This window comes from Cucurbita pepo, chromosome 18 (assembly GCF_057944985.1).
Source record: "Cucurbita pepo subsp. pepo isolate OVF chromosome 18, ASM5794498v1, whole genome shotgun sequence".
In the NCBI taxonomy this organism is placed as follows: Eukaryota; Viridiplantae; Streptophyta; class Magnoliopsida; order Cucurbitales; family Cucurbitaceae; genus Cucurbita; species Cucurbita pepo.
Genome location: NC_141815.1, coordinates 5,579,876 through 5,592,917, shown reverse-complemented (window position 1 = coordinate 5,592,917; position 13,042 = coordinate 5,579,876). Strand labels below are relative to the sequence as shown.

At 36.7% G+C, this 13,042-nt stretch overlaps 1 non-coding gene across 1 annotated transcript; it reads right to left on the bottom strand.

Annotated features, from left to right (window-relative positions):
- Positions 1-11,818: 11,818 nt before the first annotated feature.
- Positions 11,819-11,892, bottom strand: TRNAI-UAU (transfer RNA isoleucine (anticodon UAU)). Its single transcript has one exon. It is a non-coding gene; the product is annotated as a tRNA-Ile (tRNA).
- Positions 11,893-13,042: the final 1,150 nt, after the last annotated feature.

Sequence of the window (13,042 nt, the reverse complement as noted above, 5' to 3'; positions counted from 1 at the left end):
ACACCTTGTATGTCTTCTGGCAGATGCTGAAAATATCAGATATGAAGAGGTGGTGCGAGACAAGAAGTGGCAAACTACCATGGATGAGGACCTTAAAGCGATTCATCGCAATAATACATGGGAGTTAACAGAGTTACCGGAAGGAAGTTAGCCCATTGGTGTGAAGTGGGTATTCAAGAAAAAGATGAATGCTCAAGGCAAGATAGAGCGGTACAAGGCGCAACTTGTTGCGAAGGGATACAAGCAAAAGGCGGGAATCGACAATGACGAAGTGTTTGCTCCCATCGCAGGAATGGAGACAATCTGATTGCTCATTTCCCAAGCGGCTCAATTCTAATGGCCAATTTTTCAAATGGATGTCAAGTCGGCATTCTTGAATGGTGTACTTGATTGAAGAAGAAGTCTACCTCGAACAAGAACCCGGGTACATGAAAATTGGAGAAGAGAATAAGGTACTAAAATTGAAGAAGGCGCTTTACGGGTTGAAGCAAGCACCACGAGCATGGAATACTCGTAACGATACATACTTCAAGGAGAACGGGTACAAGTAAAACCCCCATGAGCATGCACTTTACACAAAGAAGAGTGGAGGTAATGTGATACTTGTTGCTCTTTATATCGATGACCTCATCTTTTCAGGCAACAATGATGAAATAATAAAAGAGTTTAAAAGAACCATGACACAAGAATTTGAGATGACAGATCTGGGCTTGTTGAAGTTTTTCCTTGGTTTGGAGGTTAAACAAGGATAGACGGGTATTTTTATATCACAGGAGACATATACAAAGGAGATCTTGAAGAAGTACAAGATGAAAAATTGCAATTCGATATCAATTCCAATGGAACCAGGTGCAAAACTCTCAAAGTACGATGAAGGAGAACGAGTAGATGCAAATAGGTAACGGAGCCTGGTAGGAAGCCTTCGCTATCTTACATGTACAAGGCCAGATCTTTCATTAAGTGTCGGCATAATAAACCAGTTCATGGAGGAGCCGATTTATTCACATTGGAAGGCATTGAAGTGAGTCCTACGGTACATCCCAGTTATGGTGTCACTTGGGTTATTCTACTCGAAAAGAGAAGATTACAAGTTAGTTGGTTACTCTGACAATGATTGGAGCGGAGACATAGACGATCGAAAAAGTACATCGGGTATGTATTCTTTATGGGAAACACAACATTTACTTGGCTTTCAAAAAATAATAGATCGTGACACTCTCAACGTGTGAGGCTGAGTATATGGCAGCATCTTGGTGTGTGTGCCATGTGATATGGCTTAGAAATTTGTTGAGCAAGATAGAGCTAAAGCAACGAGGTGCAACCATGATTCAAGTTGACAACATATCAGCAATTGAGTTGGCAAAGAATCCAGTGAACCATGAAAGAAGCAAACACATTGACGTTCGTTTTCACTTTATTCAAGATCATGTGAAGGAAGGAAGCGTGGAATTGCTGCATGTGGCAAGTCAAGATCAAGTTGCAGACATCTTTACAAAACCGCTACCAAAAGTACTTTTCGATAAATACAAGAAGATGATTGGCATGACAGATGGTAGGAGCATTTAAGTTGATGGGGAAGTTTTGTTGAAATAAACTTTAAATGCTAAATGCCAATTTTAGTTCATTGTTAGTAGAGTTTAATTTGAAAAGTCAGCCGTGAAAGAAAAGGCAAAGAACCTTTATAGGAATGATGATAGGTTTCTAGATGGCACTCTCATACCTATTATTAGAGTTAGAAAAGCTTATAATACCTCATCTTTATATTGTCAAGTCAGAGCAAAGAAACAGAGAAAAGGAGTAGAGAAAAAGGAAAATACATAGAAGTAATAGAAAAAGGTGTTTTATTGGATAAACTAAGTGTTCTTTGTCTCTTTGTCTCTCCACCCTCAACATCTCTTTCACAAATACGCGAGTAGTATTTTTTCACAAATTGGTATCAGAGCGTTCTATCATTAGTGTGTGAGATTTATTTCACAAATTAGTGAGATTTATTTAACAATGTTAAATGTCAATGTCATAATCTTTGACCAGCTCCGACCACCTTTGTTGTCTCATATTCAGCTCCTTATGAGTAAAGAAATACTTCAAACTTTTGTGGCAAGTGTAAATTAGATTCTTCTCTCCATAAAGATAGTTTGCCATATCTTTAATGAGAAAACCACTGCTGCTAGTTCCTGATCATTCATGGGGTAGTTCTTTTTATAGTCCTTCAACTATCTGGATGCGTAGGCAATAACCTTCCCATGTTGCATCAACACACAACCCAAGCCTTTCTTGGAAGCATCACTGTAAATGACATAGTTCCCTGTGCCGTCGGGCATTGAAAGTACTGGCGCAGTCACCAGCCTATCCTTCAGATCTTGAAAACTTGTTTCGTACTCTTCGGACCATAAAAGCAGTCTTTCGAGTTAATTGCGTAAGAGGTGCAGCTATTTTGGAAAAATCGTTTATGAAGCGTCTGTAATAACCTACTAAGCCAAGAAAACTTCGTACCTCAGTAACAGTGGTTGAACAATTTCGTTTAGTGACCGCTTCCACCTTGGCAAGATCTACTGGCACACCTTTCTCAGATCATGTGCCCTAGAAAAGCGACTTCAAGTAACCCAAATTCACACTTCGAGAACTTGGCATATAGTTCAGATGTAACTGATGTTCTTGATCTATCTTTGAGTACACCAAGATATTGTCTATGAACACTATGACAAAAGTATCCAAACATTACTTGATCACGTGATTCATCAGTTCCATAAACACTACAGGGGAATTAGTAAGTCCGAATGACATAACCACAAACTCATAATGATCGTACCTTGTTCTGAAAGCTGTCTTCGATATATCCCAAGGTCAATTTTTGAAAACATTGTTGCCTCCCTGAGCTAATCAAATAAGTCCTCAATGCGGGGATACTTGTTCTTCACTATTCTCTTATTTCACTCCCTATAATCAATACACAAGTGCATAGACCCGTCCTTTTTCTTGCCAAATAGCACTGGCGCACACCAAGGAGAAATGTTGCGTCAAATAAATCCCTTATCCAACAACTTTTGTAGTTGCGTCTTGAGTTCTTTCAACTCAACTGGTGCCATACGATACGGGGCCTTAGATATTGGACCAGTACCTGGTTCCAGCTTTATTGCAAAATCCACATCTCGTGTCATAGGAATTCCAGGCAAGTCCTCTAGGAATACATTTGGGAACTCATTCACAACTGGCAATGTGTCTAGAGAAACCTCTTCTTTCTTGGTATCCACAACGCTGGCTAGTATTGCCCACGTTCCGTCCTAGACTAACTTATTTGCTTTCATCATTGATATCACCTTTGGCAAAGTATCAAGACTCGTGACCTTGAATTTGAATTTGGTCTCAGATAGTGGTGTAAACACCACTTTTTTCTTGTAACAGTCTATACTAGCATAATTTTTCGCTAACCAATCCATTCCCAAAATTACATCATAAAAGTCATATCAAGTACTATTAAGTCTAACTCTATTTTAACTCGTGATACTAATACATGACTATCTTTTTTACTCTATAAGCAGCAATCATATTCACCCCTGTTGGGGTGCCTACGGAGAATCAATGCAATAAAGGTTCTAACACAAACTTTGCTTGACTAACGAAAACAGTAGAAATAAAAGAATGTGTAGATTCAGAGTCAAACAATGTCAAAGCAAGGTGCCCAAGAACAGATAGTGTACCTGTCACCGCTGCATCAGGGTTTCCAGTATCCTTGCTGGTAGAGGCATAAGCTCTTGTTGGAGGATGGTTATGAGGGGGTTATTCGCAATGCGTAATGGCCTCTGTTGAATTCTGGTATCAGTAGTACGGCCTCTAGGATAGTCCTTAGCCAAATGCCCTTCCTTTCCACATCGAAAATAGGCTCCAGATCAAGCCAAACACTTGCCCCAAGATTCGTATCGCACACCTTACACTTGGGCCTATTTTCTGACCTGTTACACTTGCCACATCGAAAGCTGTCTGTCGGATCGTTTTTGTGCATGTGAAAAAGACAATTCATTTTGGTTAGTCTGATTGTGGTGTCGCTTATGTCCCACTGGTAACGAAGGGGGTTCACGCGAACTATCAGGTCCTTCCATAGTCTTAGTTGTTCTTAGGGTGGCAGCGTAAGTGGTAGGTACAATCGCCTCAACAGTGTTGCGAATCTTCATATCTAAGCCAAGTACAAATTGTTGGGCTGTCCTGTAGTCCATGTTCACCAATGCTGGGGCAAAACGCTTCAGCTTAGAAAATTCCCTGGCGTAGGTACAGTACGCCCCCTCTGACTCAATTGAGTAAACTCCTGTTGTTTTCACAGCTGGACATCCTCTGGTTAATATTCTTCACTGAAGGTATTCTTGAACTCCTCCCACGATACTACACAACCCTAAGGACTAATAAGGTCGCGGGTGATCTGCCACCACAATTCTGCATCATCATGCAGCATAAACGTAGCACACTCTACCCTATGGGCATTAGGGCTGTTGGTCAACCTAAATACTGACTCAATGAACCTTAACCACATCTGTGCCACCGTTGGAATGTCAGATGCCCCTTTAAAAGTTCGAGGGTCACCACTCTTGAAATCGCGCAGGTACCTAGCCTCGATGGTTGATGTAGAAGCATTTTCTTGCTGGTTGGCAATTAGATTTTGTATCACAGTTTGCAATACATCTACTAGGGCAACTGTAGGGTTTGGTGCGACTTGAGGTGTCGTTTGTGGCGGAAGAGGCTGCTCTACAGAATCCTCTCATCCCCAATTACATCCCCTTCCTCTTCCTCTACCCTTCCTCTACCCCTAAGCGGGGGTCGTCCCCTAAGACCTCCTCCTCGAGTTCTAGGTGACATCTAAACAGTGCACGTAACTACTAAGTCACATACTTATCCAATAGATTCTATAAACATTCATAGTTATGCAAGTCACTCATACATACAACTATAGCATTAACATAATCATCCGATAGTACATGACATATCATAAATCATGCCAGCATATAACACATGTATATCATATCATTCATTACAAAATACAGATTCACTACTATGCATCATTTCACTAAGAATTTTTAATTCTTAAAAAGCATACCTGACGGTGACGGTGTGTTTGCTGGAGGACCATGGAAGTACGTTAGGCCTACATCGTAAGCCAGTCTATAAGACCTATAACCTAGAGCTCTTATACCAACTGCAGCGCCCCTAATTTTCTTAATCTAATTAGTGAAGTCATCCATACATGCATAAATCTTTAAGCAGAAAATTTAACAGAAATAGTTTTGGAAACAACACCAGTCATACATAAAGGTTCAAAATTCAAACTAAAGATAACTCCGAAATGGAAACATTCAATAACTAAATGAGGAAATTTAAATAAAATAAACGTTCAACGATCTAACTCAAAAACCTAAATAAAAACATAAACGGCTAATTATGTCCTCTCCTCAAACTCCCATGGTAACCTTAGCTCCACCGTCAGTCGTATTTTGGCGCCTTGCCTTTACCTGAAAAATGTAGGTAGCACGTGGCTTGAGTATTTTATGAAATACTTAGTAAGTCATTCCACTGTTGGGGTTAGAAATGCAAACACATGCAACATATGAGTGGGACCTAACTTTCGTAAACTTTACATGGTCTTGGGTGTTTTTCTATTCTAGGTAGGGTTGGATGTGTGGTACTTCTCCAAACATAGCCCGTGTACGTGCACATGGACCCACCCGGTGGGCTCGTATACGTACCCCCGCGCCTGGCTTGGTCGGGCACAACGTATTACACGTCACCAGAGACCACAGAACAGAAAAGGCCCACATGATATCATGGCGAATATAAATATCGAATTTCATTCTTTCATGACATAAAGGGGAAGTATCCCGATGAAAATTAAATAAAAACATGCATGAGGTCCTATAACTTACATTACATGGCATATTACGTAATATGAAAATATGTTCCAATTCCATAAGCATTTCATGACATAATTCAGTTATACTACGTATATACATGCAACAATCATCACTTTCATGGCATATAATACTAACATATCAACCATAAATTTTCAAAACATCACCAGTCAATATAATTCATGCGTCACATAGTCATATCACATATAATATGGTGCATGTAGGGGCCACGGGGCACGTATCATCATACAACACATAATAAGCTAACTCCAACAGTAAAGTCACTTACCTCGATGGCTTTGGCAGAAGTCACTCACAACATGCTAATTCCAATGGTTAATGCATTCTATAAGAACCACATAACATATTTAGGAACCTTTTATAACGTATCCTAGCTAAACATCATGTTAGTTATCAAGGTAAACTCCTAACACAATCTATGTTGACTATTAAAAGCCATACCGACCTTAGAATGCAAAAACATGGGCAGAAACGTCTTTGGAAGGGCCAAAAACCTAAAAACCGATATATTGTGGGTATACCGAACTGACAAGTCGAGCCGCCGTCAAGCCGATGAAGTCTGATGGAGGAGCCGACCTCATACACGTGCAAGCCGAGTCGTGCAGACGCGTGCAAAGTCGAGAAAACACGCTACAGGCGTGCGTCTATGTTGGGCTGAAACGAACGTAGATCCTGTTTGGGCCAAAAGCAACTACGACCCGTGTCTTCATACGGCCTGAGGGCTAGAAGCAGGGGTTGTGTCCGCGGGTATCCGACCCGATTGGGTGCTCTTCTTCCTAACCCGCAACACCACAAAACCATAATCAATGATGCGCCGATAATGACGACACAGCCTCCCCGCTTCCGACAACCTCAAAGCGTCTACGACACCAATTTCTGATGAGCACAGTGATCCTGGCGTCGATTCACTCAATTCATCCTCCAAAATAAAACTCAAACGTTCCATGAACCCTCAAAATACCCCATGAACCCAACAGCTTGAAACCCAACCCCTCAATTTCCTTCTGAAGTTCACAACTTTCCATTCTCTGGAGCACACTAAGACACCAAAGGTAACTTCAAAAGTAAAATAATTTTTAAGGGAAGTGAAGGGTTGTGCATAGGAATATAAAAAGGATGTCAAGACGTTTCCCATTAAGGTATAATTGTCTCGCCGGAAATCATGCATATTATCAAGCGAGAATAAATGCTACAACATAATATTCTGTTATTTTTTGAAATAAAAATAAAATCTTAAAAATAAGGAAAAGTAGAAAAATCAAATCATTACATACTTGAACACTTTTACTGATGACTAAAATAGAAAAATATGGGTTTTCTTTTTTTTTACAGAAAAACATTAGGCTTTCATGTTTTCCTAAGAGGTTTAAAATCTTTGTTGAGAAAGAGAAAAATGCATCAATTAAAAGTCTGCGACCATGCCGAAGTTCACATCTCAGGAATTCAATAATTTTTGTGATAATAATGACATACAAAGACAGCTAACAACTCCATACACTCTACAACAAAATGGAGATGTGAAGGGGAAAAATAGAATCATTATGAATATGGTTGGACATTGGACATTGCATGTTTTGAATCGGAGTCTAACTTTAGCTGTTAAGAATAAAACTTCGGAAGAAGCTTGGAGTGGAGTTAAGCCTTCAGTTAAATATTTTAGAGTTTTTGGGTGTATTTCTCATGTTCATGTACCAGATAGTAGAACAAAAAAGCGGGATGATGAGAGTTTAGCTTGTGACCTACTAGGAGTAAGTGAGGAATCAAAGACTTATCGACTTTATGATCCTGTTTCACAAAGGATTATAATAAGTTGAGACGTCATATTTGAAGAAAACAAAAGTTGGGAATGAGATGAGAAGCATAAAGAAGTTAGGTGTGATTTCGAATTGGAAGATCATGAAAAAGAGATGAATGAGATTAATAACAGTAGAGATGAACCTAATATTGATGCAAATCTAGAAGAGGAAGATATTTTCTCTAGTTCTTTAGAGGAAACAAGAGGAAATAAGCTCATCTAGTTCAGAAGAAAAGAAGAGTAGGAAGACACTGATTTGGATGCAAGACTATGAAAGACGAGAATGACTCTCAGAAGAGGAGAATGCAACTCAATTAGCCATGCTCACATTGCAGGTGATCCCACTCGATTTGAAGATAATGTAAAGAGTGAGAAATAGAGAAAAACCATGGATGCAGAAATAGAAGAAATTAACAGAAATGATACTTAGGAATTGACAGATTACCAGAAAATGAAAAGATTATTGGAGTGAAATGGGTTTATAAGCCCAAATGTAATGAAAACGAAGAAATAGACAAGCACAAGGCAAGGTTAGTGGTGAAGGGATATTCTCAACAACAAGGTGTAGATTATACAGAAGTATTTGCTCTTGTGGCAAGAATGGACACAATTCGTTTTGTGGTGGCACTTGCAGCTTAAAGAGGATGGTTCATATATCAGTTAGATGTAAGCATTTTTAAATGGTGAGCTAAATGAAGAAGTGTTTGTTTCTCACCATTGTGGTTATGTGCAAAAAGGAAATGAACACAGGGTTTATAAGTTAAAAAAGACACTTTATGGGCTTAAGGAAGCTCGACATGCTTGGTACAGTCGTATAGAAGCTCATTTTATGAAGGAAGGTTTTGAGAAATGTATTACGAACACTGTTTTCATCAAGGTCGGAGAAGATGGTAAGATTTTGATTGTAAGTTTGTATGTTGATAATCTCATTTTTACTGGAAATGAGGTATTTTTTGGATCTTGAAGTACTGCAGAAATCAAGTGGTGTGTTTATTAATCAAAAGAAATATGCATCGGAGGTGCTGCAGAGGTTGGGAAGGGAGAAAAGCAATCTGGCTCACAATCTAATTGTTCTAGGCTGCAAACTTCTGAAGGATGAAGGAGGTGTTAAAGTAGACCGGACTCATTTTAAACAAATTGTTGGGAGTCTTATGTATCTCACAGTCACTCGACCAGATGTGATGTTTGTAGTAGGACTTACTAGCAGATATATGAAAAATCCTATGAGCTTCATCTACAAACAACAAAAAGAGTGCTAAGATATTTAAAAGGAACTCCTGGTTTTAGAATTGTCTACAAGATGGGAGGAAATAGTAATCTTATCTCTTACCCAAATAGTGATTACGCAGGAGACTTGGAAGATCGGAAAAGCACTTCAGGTTATGTTTTTTTGATAAGTTCAACCGATGTTTTTTGGCAATAAAAAATCAACCAGTTGTAAGTTTGTCTACTACTGAAGCTGAATTCATTGCTACGGCTTCATGTGCATGTTAGAAAATCTGGCTGAGAAGAGTGCCGACAAACTTGGTCTAAATCAAGGTCAAACAATTGTCATTCAATGTGATAGTAGTTCTGCAATTAAATTGTCAAAGAATCCAGTTTTACATGGTCAAAGTAAACATATAGATGTACGCTTTCATTTTATGAGAGAATTATCAAAAGTCGGGATTGTTGAGTAAGTATATTGCAGCACACAAGATCAAAGTAGTTGATGTGATGACCAAACCTTCAAAGCTGGATGTCTCCTTGAAGCTAAGAGCTTTATTAGGGGTTTGTTCTGAATCTGATGTAAATGCTTTTAAGGCATTTTTAAGGGAGGAAATGTTAGTTTACTTAGTCTAAATAAAATCCCACTTTGTAATTTTTCCTTTCAAAACTTACTTTTCTCTGCTATTATTTTTTTAATTTCGTCCTACCGTATCAATAGTATTATCAGGATAAGGCACTCAATCTTGTCCATATACTATAAACTTTCTAAGTTATTACTTGAACATGATTTTCTTGTATGTCAATCAGATTTTTAAGACTACATTAATAACCTTGGATTATCATATATGGATAAAAATTAAATTACAAATAAAAAAAAATTTGGTTAAAAACTAAATAATTAATTAAGAGGTTTTTGAGCATAAATTCCAAGAGACCATGTCTCCCCTTGACAAGTAGTCTAACTTGGCTTTTGACTATTGAACCTGATTGATTGGCTTAAAAACTAAAGGAATGAGAGAAGTTTAACTTGCAAGTTTGAATAAACTTCCATTTGACTACTTATTTGTTGGTTGACTTCTGGAAATTGGTTCATGCTCCAAATTTTCTAAAAGTCTTTAATTAGGTCATAAATTGAGTTGAATTATCAAAAAAAAAAAAAAAAAAAAAAAAAAAGAACGTAGTACAATTGGACAAATGTTAGTCCAACTCGACCTATTATGTAATGAGAAATTAATACCAAATTTCAAGATAGTTTAAAAGAGAAAATGGTTTAGAAAATACAAATAACAATAGAAAAAAATTAGGAAATTCAATTCAAGTAAACTCCATGGGCAAAATAGTCCTTTTGTCCTCCATGCCTCATTTGAATGTTTCAATCTAGGAGTTGGATTATGACCATAGACCCTTGATTAAAGTTACTCATAACAATGAGAAGACTCAATCTCAACATTTGGATAGTTTAAATTTACCAAGAATCGAGAAGGATTGAATGGTAAGGATTTCGAGTTTTTGGTTCTACTTTTCCTTCAAATTTGAGATGATTTTTTTTAATAAGCTTATGAATTTTTTATATGTTGTTCTTGGAGAAATTTCATACAAGTTTCATGACTAAAGTTAGAAATGATTCGACGAGAAGAAAAAAAAAAAAAACTGCAATAATATGGTTTTCTTCCAATTTTGATCAAAATTATTTATTCCAGTGGTCGATTAGAAATAAATTATAAAAATAACGAATCAATGCTCTACAACTTTGTAAAGTCGAATCAATGATCTATAACTTTCATGAATAAATTATGTTGATTTAGATTATGTAGGAAAACATAAAAAAATCCAAAGAAATTAAAAAAGAATGTTATGAATCATGAAAAATAATATGCATAAAATCGAGGAGGACAAACAATCGGAGGACACGTGTCAGGCGGAGGGGCAGTAAGTGCATTCGACTTAGGGTTGGATACATGTTGGATTTTGAGTGGTACAACGTGTCTGTTTCGCAGGAGTGTTGCATGTTGAGAAGATCTGACTTGACCCGACCGCTTCATCTAACCCGTGCATGACCCGTCCCCTATGCTAGATTCACTATAGCGATTCAACCCAGCCTCTTATGTGTTTAATAAAAATGTGCAACGTGTTTAGAACATAAGAAGTGCTAGCATGCAAGCAAATCTTGTCTTATATGATTAGAAAATGCATGTTTTTGGACTCTAGTGGGCAAAGGATTGATGATGTATGTCTATTTAATGCTTTTCTCTCTACTAGAAAGCAGGAAAGGAAATTTGGGGTTTCTTCTCCGAGAGATTGATGAATGTTATCTCCTTGTTGAGCATGTTGTTTGCACGTAAATTATGTGTTAGTTTCAAGTTAATATTTGTAGGAAGATTATGGATTTTCTTGCTTTAGGTGATTGATAGGGATATCTCTCTAATAAGCTTGCATGAAAATTTAGATTATGTTTTTTTGTGTTCTAGGTGTTCGATAGAATATTTCCATAGAAAAACATGCATGAACTAGGATAAGTTAAGGCATTAGAGCTAGAACAGTTTTCATGTAGACTCAAGTCAAAACATTTTTAGTAGATCGAGTACCTTAGGATTTGGAAACACAAGTTGATATCTAAACTTTGGAAACACAAGTTGATATCTAAATTTCCTAAGCGCCCTTAAACCTTGAAAGCCTCTACGAGGCTCAAGAAAATGTAGAAAAACTTATGAAACTGTTAGAATCAACCTACATTGAGAGAGGACGATGGACAGCTTAAATACTTAACTCAAAGTGTCATTACTATGTGCAGAATAAGCCAGTGGAAAGCATAGAGTCCCTTCATGAAGCCTCAAGATACGTGCAAAGCGAATCTAAGGAAACAACCATTGAAATAACATACATGTAAGCATATAATATTGGTTGGTTCTAGCGGGAATCGAACCTGCAACCTTCGGCTCATAAGACCAACGCTCTAACCAACTGAACTATAGAACTTTGAACATTTTTCTTAAATCAACATTTAAATGAAAATAATATAATGTTAAGCTCGTTATAAAGTTGAGTAAAAAAGTTATGTAACACCCCATTTTAAAAAAACGTTTTTATTTTTGAAAAGATAATTATTTTTGAAGGATTCAAAAAGAAAGAATTTGAAAATGCGATCGAAGGAAAAAGAACAAGAAAATGAAAAGAATTTTTTGTTTATAATAATGGTTCATAGTATTTAAATTTTGTAGTAAGGCACCACAACTCTCTAGATTTACATTTTCATCATTAAAGTACCTATTATACATTTATATACATATATTTCTAACTTCCATTTGTCTATTAAATAAGCATTTCCCAAAGAAATTAAAGTATATAAATCAATTGATTCCATGAATTAAATTAGTTTGTCAAAGTCTCATGTGTATATGTTTTCTTTCTTTTCTTTTAATAAGTTTGTTAATGTTTTTTTTTTTTTTTTATAATCTTTTTTTAACAATAATATTTGAGGGAATTTTTGGGTGTTGCGTAGATTACTAGATATGGAGTTGTTTTTTTAGTTTGTGAAGATAAATAATCTTATATTAGAGTGCAATCTTGTTCAAGATGGAGTTTCGAGATATGTGTTTAGATTTTATATATATATATATATATATATATATATATATATATATATATATATATATATATATATATATTGTAAGATACATTGTATAACGACCATAAATTTTCTACTTAATCTAATGTCTCTATTGTATACCTATCATAAACATTAAATGCGGAAATACTTCATTTAAACTTCTTCATAACATCAACTTTATCTTAAAACACAGTCATGGACTTACGTATTTGAAAACATCTTTAAGACGACACAATAATAAACTAAATGAAATAAATAAACGTTTAATTTAAAACATCCTATTCTAGCCTAAGTCTATTAAAATAAATGTGACTATCCTATGCATGTGTCATGGTCTCGAGTTGTGATGTCATCGTCAACTGTACAGGGACGCCTTGTCTTTACCTGAAATAGAAGTAACACTTGGCTTGAGCGTTTTGAGAAATACTCATTAAGTGACCCCATTATTGGGGTTAGATGCAAACACATACAATTTCATAAATGTGACATATCATAACTGTCTTTTTCCTACGGCGGCCA